Raw genomic sequence first — 10,570 nt, 5'->3', positions numbered from 1 at the left:
ATGAATTCCAAGCTTCAGTATATTAGACTGAATGATGGGAATGCCATTCCACATCTGGGCTATGGCACCTATACACTAGATGAGGTAACAAGAATGGTGATGGATTGAAAGATTGAAAAGAAAATAGATCTAGAAGGTCTTGAAGCTAACCTGGACTGCAGTCACCAATTTCCAGTGTGACTCTGGGTGGCTCAGCCAGTCCTCAGTTTTTCTAAGCTAGACCTATGCCACATACAAGAAAGGACAATGTTAGAGTTTGATCTATATAAGGACTTGGTCATGTCATAACTTCTTGATTAATCTGGGCATTATATTGTGTTTATAGCGTGGTGGCAAAAAATATGAAAGTTAGCAGGTTAAAACTGTCCATTGGTTTCTATGCATGAAAGGATACTGATGGTGTTGGAAATGATCTGTTCTTTCTTAATTCCTACTTTAGAAAGTCTTGCTTTCTTGACGAGATCCAGAGAAATCAAAGTGGTAAAAGTTAACTTGAGATGAGAAGCATAAGATATATAATGGTTATGTAAAGGTTGGGCATTGCTGTTCTGTTCTGGGGAATCACCTTAACCATATCATAGGAAATAATGGATCAAGTAGAGTAGAATTTCTCCTATTGCACTCTCAACTAAAAAAACCCAAACAAACCCTGAATGAAAAGTGTAGTAATATGCCAGAAGAAAAATTGAACCTCAGAGACTTGTGAGAATTATTGGCCCTTGTTATTGTGGGCTTGATTGAGGATGGCTGAGGTGGTTTTCTAAAATGAACTAACCATGGAAAGTTTACTAAATCAGAAAGGGACTTCAGAGTCTACAATCCTCTTTATACTAATTAATTGTGTGACAACAAACAAGTTCCTGGAACTTCTAACTTCTAATTCATATTTATCGGTTTTGTAAGACTGAACAACTTAAATTCTGTGCCTGAACTTAGTTAATTTTTAAGTCATAAAAGTAGGGAATACTGAAGGCACATACATGTTTGGCACTCATGAACCTCTCTAAGTGCTGTTATACCTAAGAAACATCAGGGCTGGTGTTAGGTCAGGACTCTATGAGCTAATGTGTCAACCATTACATATGTTTTTGAGTAAGAAAACTTTCTGAAATTTTTTTACATAAATTAAGAAAAACCTGTGTCTTAATTTGCCTTCTCTAAAATCATTTACTGAATGAACTTTAATAAAAACTGTTACCCACATTTGGTAGACGAGGCAATACCTTCTCTAAATCAAAGAGCTTTAGTTTTGGGGGATTGAACACGATACCAATCATCTCTTATATAATGGAGTTGACTGCTTATTGATTAATCTACATCCTTTAAGTATATATCATTTTCCTCCAGTGGAATGCTCGAGTTCTGAATCCTTACCCAAAAGACCACCAGAGACCAGAGACAGGAACCAATGTAAAAGCAAACGAGTCTTTATTGCAAGCTCGTGCTTGGCCTCCCGTATTCATTGCTGCAACCGGTGATGCTGAGAGCCCCGAGCCCAGAGTTGCAGCACTTTTTATACACTTCTTTGGGGAAGGCTAGGGCTATGCATACATCATAGCATCTTGTAGCAATCCATTACATAATGCTGGAAGGTTACAGAACAATTCTAAAATGTAATTGGCATATCATAAAGCGGAGAAGAACTCAAAAAGTAATAGTGCCTAAATCAAAGGGACTGGGTACTTCAAACTGATTGGTTAGGGACATCTTGCCCTAGACAAACGTCACCTGTGGGTCATTCTTCCCTGGGCAAACTTCACCTGTGGGCCATCCTGCCCTGGGCAAACTTCACTGGGTCATCCTGCCCTGGGCAAGCACCCTTGAAGCTGCTATTTCTGCTGGTTTAGAACTAGTTCAGAGTGATCTTCTGGCGGGGTCTGCTTAAAAATAACTTTTTACTGAAGTTGATCGAACTTCAGAATTAATTTAGGCTTCTCACCAGCACTTCATTCTGTTTTGCAGAGAGAAAGACTATATATGAAAACATGAACAAGACGTGTATACCTTCTCTCAAGAGCACTGGCCCAAGTTAGCATCTGGGAAATTTGATATCTTTCTGCTTTGCAACACATAACAATAGAATGCTTTTTCATTGCATGCATAACCAGAGGGGTTAATGATTGAAGTTTGTGTGTGTTCTAGCAGAGAGAGGGACACCAGGTCAATAGCACTGGAAAAAAAAGTATATTTTTCATGTAGACAAGATATGCCATGTATTGTCAAAATTCCATGCTCCATCTTTCCTGTGAGAACTCAAGGAAGCATGGACCATAGACAGAAGGTATTCTGTGTTTTGTTCTATGTACATTTCTCCTGTGAGACTTTTACTTTGTAGTTTACTTTTGTAAACCACAGGGAGACGCTAACTATAGGCTGAGTCATAAGCTTCCAGTACCAATGATTGATTAGCACTAGCTGTTTTTTGAAGTCCAGAGAAAGTCAAATTCTATTTTTTGGTTTTCTGGTTTTTTGGTTTTTTTTTAGTCCGGTCATGGGGCGTGAACTCTGGGCCTGGGCATTGTCCCTGAGCTCTTCAGCTCAAGGCTACCACCCTACTCCTTGAGCCACAGCACCACTTCTCATTTACTAATGGCTAACCTGGGATAACAGTCTCTTATTCTTTAGTGCCCAGGCTGGCTTTGAATCATGATCCTCAAATCTCAGCCTTCCAAGTAGCTAGGATTACAGGAGTGAGCCACTATGCCCAGTCCAAATTCTATTTTTAAGTAGAGAATAACACAGAAAGCCAGGTTTGGGTTCTGCCCTTAGAGACAACTGCAGAATTAAGCCAAGACATAGGTAAAAATTGGTTCGTGGTTCAGTGCCTGGCTGTCTATGCTTTGAACAGGCCTCCAAGGTCTTTCTTGGGCCTAGTGGTAGCATGCTTGCCTAGCATGCACAAAGACCCATATTTGATTCCTCAATACCACATACAAAGGAAAATCTGGAAGTGGTGCTGTGGCTCAAGTGGTAGAGCTCTAGCCTTGAGAAGGCCCAAGGACAGTGCTCAGGCCCTGAGTTCAAGCCCTAGGACTGGGGAAAAAAAGTCTTCCATGGTTTGGTTTCTTTCTCTCTTCCTCTTCTGCCAATGGCAGTATCTCAGCCTCACCTGCTTATGTCATTCCCTCTATTCCAAAGGTACCAATAGATAAGGGTTTTCCACCTTGGAATTTATAGACATTAATCCCTTTCTCCAGAACACTCATGATTAATTAAATTATGTTAAATAAAAACATTTAAAAACACCTCAAAGAAATTGATTTGTGGAAAGGTGATAATTTTGTGACCAGACCATTTGCTTTATGGATAATCCTTTGTCTTTTAAGGAAGTAGGAATTTAAATCCAGGGAAATAGTACCCTGTTACAGGACTAAGTGATCTGAAGCTGGCATTAGAGTATGAAAGGCCTTTTAATTGAGTTAACTATCTACTTTGCTTAGAGTGGGCTACCTCACCAGTGTAGCTCCAACTTCTGCTTCTCATTGTTGGTCTAGATTCCTAACAGCAAGACACTTGAGGCCACCAAAATCGCTATCAATGCTGGCTTCTGCCATATTGACACTGCTTATGTGTACAGAGTGGAAGAGGAGGTGGGACAGGCCATTCGAAGCAAGATTGAAGAGGGCGTTGTGAAGAGGGAAGACATATTCCTCACCTCAAAGGTATACATTTATGAAATGTGATTTGGGGAAGTAAGAATTACATGATTGGAACAGTAGTCGGAAGAACTGTTCTTGTTCTTACTGGTACTCTTGTTATTCACATAATTTTCACATGTAAGATCCAGTATCTGAGAGAGAGAGAGAGAGAGAGAGAGAGAGAGAGAGAGAGAGAGAGAGAGAGAGAGAGAGAGAGAGAGAGAGAGAGAGAGAGAGGAGAGAGAGAGAGAGAGAGAGAGATACAGACTTCCTACTTACTCTCTACCAATTTACAGATTGAAAATCTTTTGAACTGTTGGAGTCTCAACCCAAATATGTGTCTTTACAATTGCTATGGAACCACTCAGATCTGTGATCAAATCATAGCTTTCTTTACATTCAGAGTAACTTTCTAAAAAGTTACTATGACTCTTTGGAATAGAAAATCTTACCTTTACTACTGGGAGAGATCAGTATGAGTTTGTTTGGTATTAAACAAAATATTGCTTATGTGTTTACTTTTTATTTTTGCCCCGCACATTTTAAAATGTTCCAATATCTTTCCTTTCAGTTATGGAAATAAAGGTATGCAGAGCTGTCTCTGCTAATTTGAATAGCTATTTAAGGAAATAGTAGTTCTATAATCTCTCTGGAATAGGATTCAGAGTTTGCCTATTTTTATTACTTGACTAATAATGTTATCTCACGTAGTCTCCTTGCATGGTCCAACAAATTATCAGACAATGGCATGGATATGTCAGATCAAGAAAACCTAAGATGGCCGAGAGTTTGGCCTAGTGGTTAAAGTGCTTGCCTAGCACGCATGAAGACCCGGGTTCGATTCCTTGGTACCACATACATACAAAAAAGCCGGAAGTGGTGCTGAGGCTCAAGTGGTAGAGCTCTAGCCTTGAGAAAGTCCAAGGACAGTGCTCAGGCCCTGAGCTCAAGCCCAGGACTGGCAAAAAAAAAAAAAAAACAAAAAAAACAAAAGAAAACCTAAGACTGGAGGCATTAACTTTCCCAGTGGCCATCAGTATCTTGTATTTTTTTTTTAACTTTTGCAGGTGTGGTGCACATTTCATCCACCAGAGCTTGTCTGGACTTGTCTGGAAAGATCACTGAAGAAGCTGTAGTTGGATTATGTTGATCTCTATCTTATTCACTTACCAACTGCACTGAAGGTAGGCGACTTGCATCATCTAACTGCATTAACTGCAGCTGTTTGCATGATCATCATTTCCATAAATGACTGAGAAGAATCTTTGATCATCCATTTAGATAAGCTTTAGTTATAAAAGGGATGCAAATGACCCGCGATATTTCCTACGAGTTATTGAATTATGTAAATGGGCAATTGAATCAATGGTTAGATTTACATTTAGTGTTCAGCTATTTCTGTTTCTCCATACATTACATTTTTAATACTAGAGGCTTGCTTGTGTTGCATGCCAGCTTTGCCCTTGAAAGCAAATATAGCATTAGATAGTTCGTGTGTCATGGCCTTTACTCTCTCATACTTGCTCTCTTACAACTTTGGTTAACCATTTCTTTCTTCACTTACTTGCCTTGGACTCACATGTGTTCAGATTGCTAAAGATTACAAAATATCCGGAATCAAGAATGGAATTCATTGTTTTGCTGAAGATCAAGGTCATATAATTCCTGAATTTCCCAATGAAAGAGAAGTATTTCCATGGAGAAAGTAAAGCAGAGAACTAACATAAGTCATAGGGAGATTTTGTTGGGATGTGAAAACAAGATTTTAAGTGTGTGTGTGTGTGTGTGTGTGTGTGTGTGTGTGATAGATTATCACCGCATAGGTACCTAAAGACGTACTCTACAACTCTCATGCAAGCATCTTTGTAAGCAGAAGTGGAGGAATTCTTCATTAATTTAATGATCATTTAGCATCCCCTTCCGTAAGTGTACAAAGGCCCAGTGCTATGGGTAGGATGCAAGAGTTTGCTGAGATTGCTTTAATGTCTGCTTCTGTTTCAGCCTAGAGAAGAGACTCTTCCAAAAGATGAAGATGGAAAATTAATATTTCACACAGTGGACCTCTGTGACACATGGGAGGTGAGTACTTGAAGAACAGTTTTGAGAGGAAACCCAGAGAGTCAGGTCATGTATCCACAAGAATGGAGTCTGTACCCTTGAAATTAAGAAATCCTTTACATTTACAAGGCTGTTTTGCAGGAGTGGTAGGAAAGAAAGCATTACTGGAAGGTGAAAGAGATGAATGACTGAAAAGAACTAATGACCAGAATAGTGATCTCTTGTTTGGAGACATGCGGTGATGTCGCCACTTCTTCAAGGAGGACACAGCATTCTTTCTTTGCATGTCAATATATTCTCCAAATATTTTGACCATCTTTCTTCTACCAACGATCAGTTTTAACCAGTTTGTCATTTATTGATAGTGTTTCTTTCGTCAGCTCCATTTTGCATTTATATCAACTCAACCAACTGTACAGATAGATCTTCAGAATTCTTTCCTTTGTAGGCCATGGAGAAGTGTAAGGATGCAGGGTGTCCAACTTTAACCGCAGGCAGCTGGAGAGGATCCTGAACAAGCCAGGACTCAAGCACAAGCCTGTCTGCAATCAGGTGAGCTGCCTTCTTCCTCTTCCCCCATCTTCTTCATGTACTTCCTTCTGTGTTTCTGCCAGCTATTGCATTTACCTTCTCCCCAGTGCAACTTAACTTTTTGTGGAATAGAAGATTCTAGGAACAATGGTTGTTTCAAAGGACACGGGAATTTGTGCCTAGTGAGGATTCTTAGTGTCCAATTACTGTACGAATCCAGAAGGTATACATGTACTTAAGGTGGCTGCAGTTATTAGATGTCAGGGGCAAGGTAGTTTTTGTGGACCTGTGAATGATGATGAGATTGGATTGTTGATAGTGTTGTGTCTGTAAAGCAAGGAAATCTCATAGAATCATGAATCTGGATCTTCATGCATGCTAGGCAAGCACTTTACCACTAGACCACCACACTCTTTGCCACACCCCCCCCCCCCCACACACACACACGCACACACTTTTTGTGCCAGTACTGTGACTTAAACTCAGGGTCTCAATACTCTCCCTTAGTTTTGTGGATCAAGGCTGATGCTCTACCACTTAAGCCATGTCTCCACCCTCGATTTTTGCTGGTTGATTGAAGGTGAGTCTTGCAGATGTATCTATCTGCCTGGGATGGCTCAGAACCTCAATCTCCAGGTCTCAGCCTCCTGAGTAGGTAGGATTATAAGCATTACCCACAGGCTGTCAATTTTATTACTCCCTTTCATGAAAAACAAACAAAACAAAAAATCTCTGCCCAACGTCAGCAGATTGCCTACAAAAATGGTTCTTTTATTCTATAGATTTTCCCTCATGAATATTTGACCAAATTGTTCTGTGCAAATATCATGTCTACATTTCAGAAAGGTCTTTCCTTGTCCCACAAATAGAACTTGTGATGCCTCTTTGTCCTGCAAATGGTATTTAACATTGATGATGAGGTCTATAGGGTTGATTTACCTCCAGGAAGATTACTATTTTTTTAGACCAATCCAGGTAACAGATATATGAAATTTATGTATTTGTTAAAAAACAAGCATCACATTATTTTCATCATTTCAATTCAAATTTAATGTGCCACATATTTTTTTTATTCAGGTTTGTTTACTCTTAATTTTCTTCTCGATGTTAACCTTATTTTATAATTCCTGTCATCTGTATCGACAGGTAGAATGTCATGCTTATCTCAACCAGAGCAAATTGCTGGATTTCTGCAAGTCAAATGACATTATTCTGGTTGCCCACAGTGCTCTGGGAACTCAACGATCTAAATGGTAATGCAAAAAAAAATGTTTACCTACAACATTATGTTGAATCCAATATTTTTTAGTTCCACTATACTTAGTGTGCTGGCATTGCTTTCAAACTGGTTTAGGAACAGGGGAGAATTGCATTTCTGATATGGTTCCTGCTACCAGTGATACCTGATGGCCTGAGAGACACCCGAGAGTGTACTGGAGCTCTGCAGACAAACAGAATATTCAGTCTGCAGTTCAGCATTTCTGCCTTCCCTTTCAGGGTGGATTCCAGTTCCCCATTTCTTCTGAAAGACCCACTTCTTGGTGTCTTGGCCAGAAAAAACAATCAAGTCCAGCCCAGATTGCTCTTCGCTACCAGATGCAGCATGAGGTTGTGAGCCTGGCTCAGAGTTTCCTAGAAAAAGAGATCAAAGAGAACATCCAGGTAATGCACAGTGCTATGGGAATCTGGTCTCGTGCGTAGAATTCACAGGTAATGGGGGCGTCGGGTTTCCTACATTATATTCTTGATCTGGGTGTTTCCCCAGAACTTCTTAGTATGATTTTTGGGCCAAATTGTTTCCCCTAGAATTTCCTGTCTATGAGCAATTTAAGGTGTTCTTGGGCATTTGTGTGTGTGTGTGTGTGTGTGTGTGTGTGTGTGTGTGTGTGTGTGTGTGTGTGTGTGTATACCAGAGAGACATCATAGTTCAGTTGAAAGAGTACAGGGAATTGAATCAGTCACATGCTGTACATCTTCTAGATGTAGTTTGTCATTCACCAGCCAACTGGCCCAGTTTTTTTCCCTCTGTAATGTAGTTATAGCCAAAGGTGATGAGGAGATAATTTCTAAAGTGCTTTGTGCCTGGGATCAGAACTAGCACATAGTACTTTTGCCAAGCTCTAATGGACAATACAGTTTACAAATCAGGTGACATTCAGTGGTGGGAAAACAGTATTTCTTAGGAGAAGAATTTTTAAATTTATATACCAAAGTGTGTTAGAGATGGGTGGAGGGGGTGTGTGTGTGTGAATTTCTGGAGAAGCTGGTGTACATTTTGTCATGAATGGAAATTCTCAAAATTGTTTTGCAGATTCAGATGTATTTGGTACAGTATCTTCTCAACAATTCTATTTATGATATTATTTGATCTCTGGCGTATTTTTCATATATTCCTTCTCTTCCTACAGTCATCATGACATTATGTTACAGTGGATGTGGTTGATGGTGGTCCTGCTTTTTCTTTGGATTATAATAATATTTTACTGAATTATTTCACAAGAGTCTACAGTTTTGTTTCCAAAGAGTAATTTTGTTGGTTATTTTGGAGATAGTGTCTCATAGATTTTTCTGTCCAGACTAGTGGTGAACTATGATCTTTTTTAGGATTTTAGCCTCCTTAATAAACAAAGTTTTAATAGCATTTGGGCAAATTGTGAATTAAACTCTGTTGAAAAGAACATTGTCCCAATTGTATATGATGTTAGAAACCTAACATTATCCTTAACAGTTGTTACATTATTGTACATACATAAATACCTTTGCAGTAGTATCTTTGGTAACTTTTATGTTATGACTAAAATTAAAACTATACCAACTTTGTTTATGCCTATCTTCTTTGGGGATTCCTTATGTCTATAATGTTTTGCTATATCAATATATTATATCTCTAATGGATTTCTCCATTGGCTACTTGTGTGCTTTGCAATGGATTTTCAAGTTTGGCAAATGTATAATTGAAGGATTTTAATATTTGTCTACTTGTATTATAGGTTTTTGAATTCCAGTTGCCTTTAGAAGACATGGAAATCCTTGATGGCCTGAATAGAAATTTCGATACTGTCCAGGTTATGTGTAAGTAACATTTGCAAAAACATTGTCTCAATTTACTTTAATTTCAAGTCTCTTTTTTGATGTATATTAGGTTAGAACCCAAGCACTACATTTTCTCTAGAGTGTTTCCACTGAGGTAGCCACAAGGACATTCAATTTTGTGTGTCTGAATTATAGACATCTCAGTACAGAAGATAAAGAAGTTTTTAAGGAAAAACATTTGATATCTAGGGAAGAGTGCATTCATGAGATACTCCATTGCTGAAGAGAATTTACAGTCATCAAAGACCTTTACCATTATTTCATGCTCTAGGTTTATAGGGTGATATTAGAAAATACCATAAATAAGGATGGACAAGGAATGCATATGCCTTGTTCCCATCGAAATTTTAATTTATAATAGAAATAAATGTGATCATGTTTAAAAGGGAATTAGAAAAACCATGTTCACAAGAATTACTATTATATTGTGTTATTATTGTTAATGTTTTTGTTAGTATAGGAAAAAGTGAAGGACCAGGTAGGGATACAATGCAAAGAGATAGAACATTGTAAATAGTCAATAATTCTTGTCATCTACTGTGTCAAGAAGTAATATTAAAAAATCATTTTCTAGTTTGTATGATATTGATATATAGAAACCTACCAATTAGATGGCAATCTGGAAATGGAGCTCTGTCTTAAGTGACAGTATTTCCATACTTACTTGAATCTAACACAGTCTGTATACTCTAAATTAATTTCTGTTAGTTAATATGTGGATTTGTCCTTTACCAGATATGATATAACCAGTTTTGGCTTTCACTGAGAATTTGAAATAGGATAGGCCTTCTTTGCTTTTACTATTTAGGAAGTTCAGCAGCTATGGTGAAGAGAGAGTAATAGAAACCAATGTTTGTCGGTTTTGTGTGTTTATTCTAAGCAGGTAACTTAATTTAAGTAATTTAATTATGGTATCTTACACACATTCTTTTCAAGGGGTAACAATGTTCAAGAAATAATGTACCCACTTCCTTGTGAATATAACTGTACCCTGCTATACATCACTGACAATAAAATATTAAAAAATCCATTTCTTATAAAGCCATATTACTTACCAGTGATAGTATTAATATTTAATTAGTAGTACTTAAAATACCTAGTTAGGGAATATAACACTAACTTATTGTAGTGGTACATAGATATCACATTTTGTGTAGGAATGGAATCATCAAGCATATAATATTTACAATTTTCTTTCTCATTTTAGCTTTGCTGACCACCCTGACTATCCATTTTCTGATGAATATTAG

At 38.1% G+C, this 10,570-nt stretch overlaps 1 pseudogene; it reads left to right on the top strand.

The window, feature by feature from the left end:
• Positions 1-10,570, top strand: LOC150045871 (estradiol 17 beta-dehydrogenase 5-like; annotated as a pseudogene).

This window comes from Megascapheus bottae, chromosome 26 (assembly GCF_031878675.1).
Source record: "Megascapheus bottae isolate mThoBot1 chromosome 26, mThoBot2.hap1, whole genome shotgun sequence".
In the NCBI taxonomy this organism is placed as follows: Eukaryota; Metazoa; Chordata; class Mammalia; order Rodentia; family Geomyidae; genus Megascapheus; species Megascapheus bottae.
This window is presented reverse-complemented; position numbering and strand designations above follow the sequence as displayed.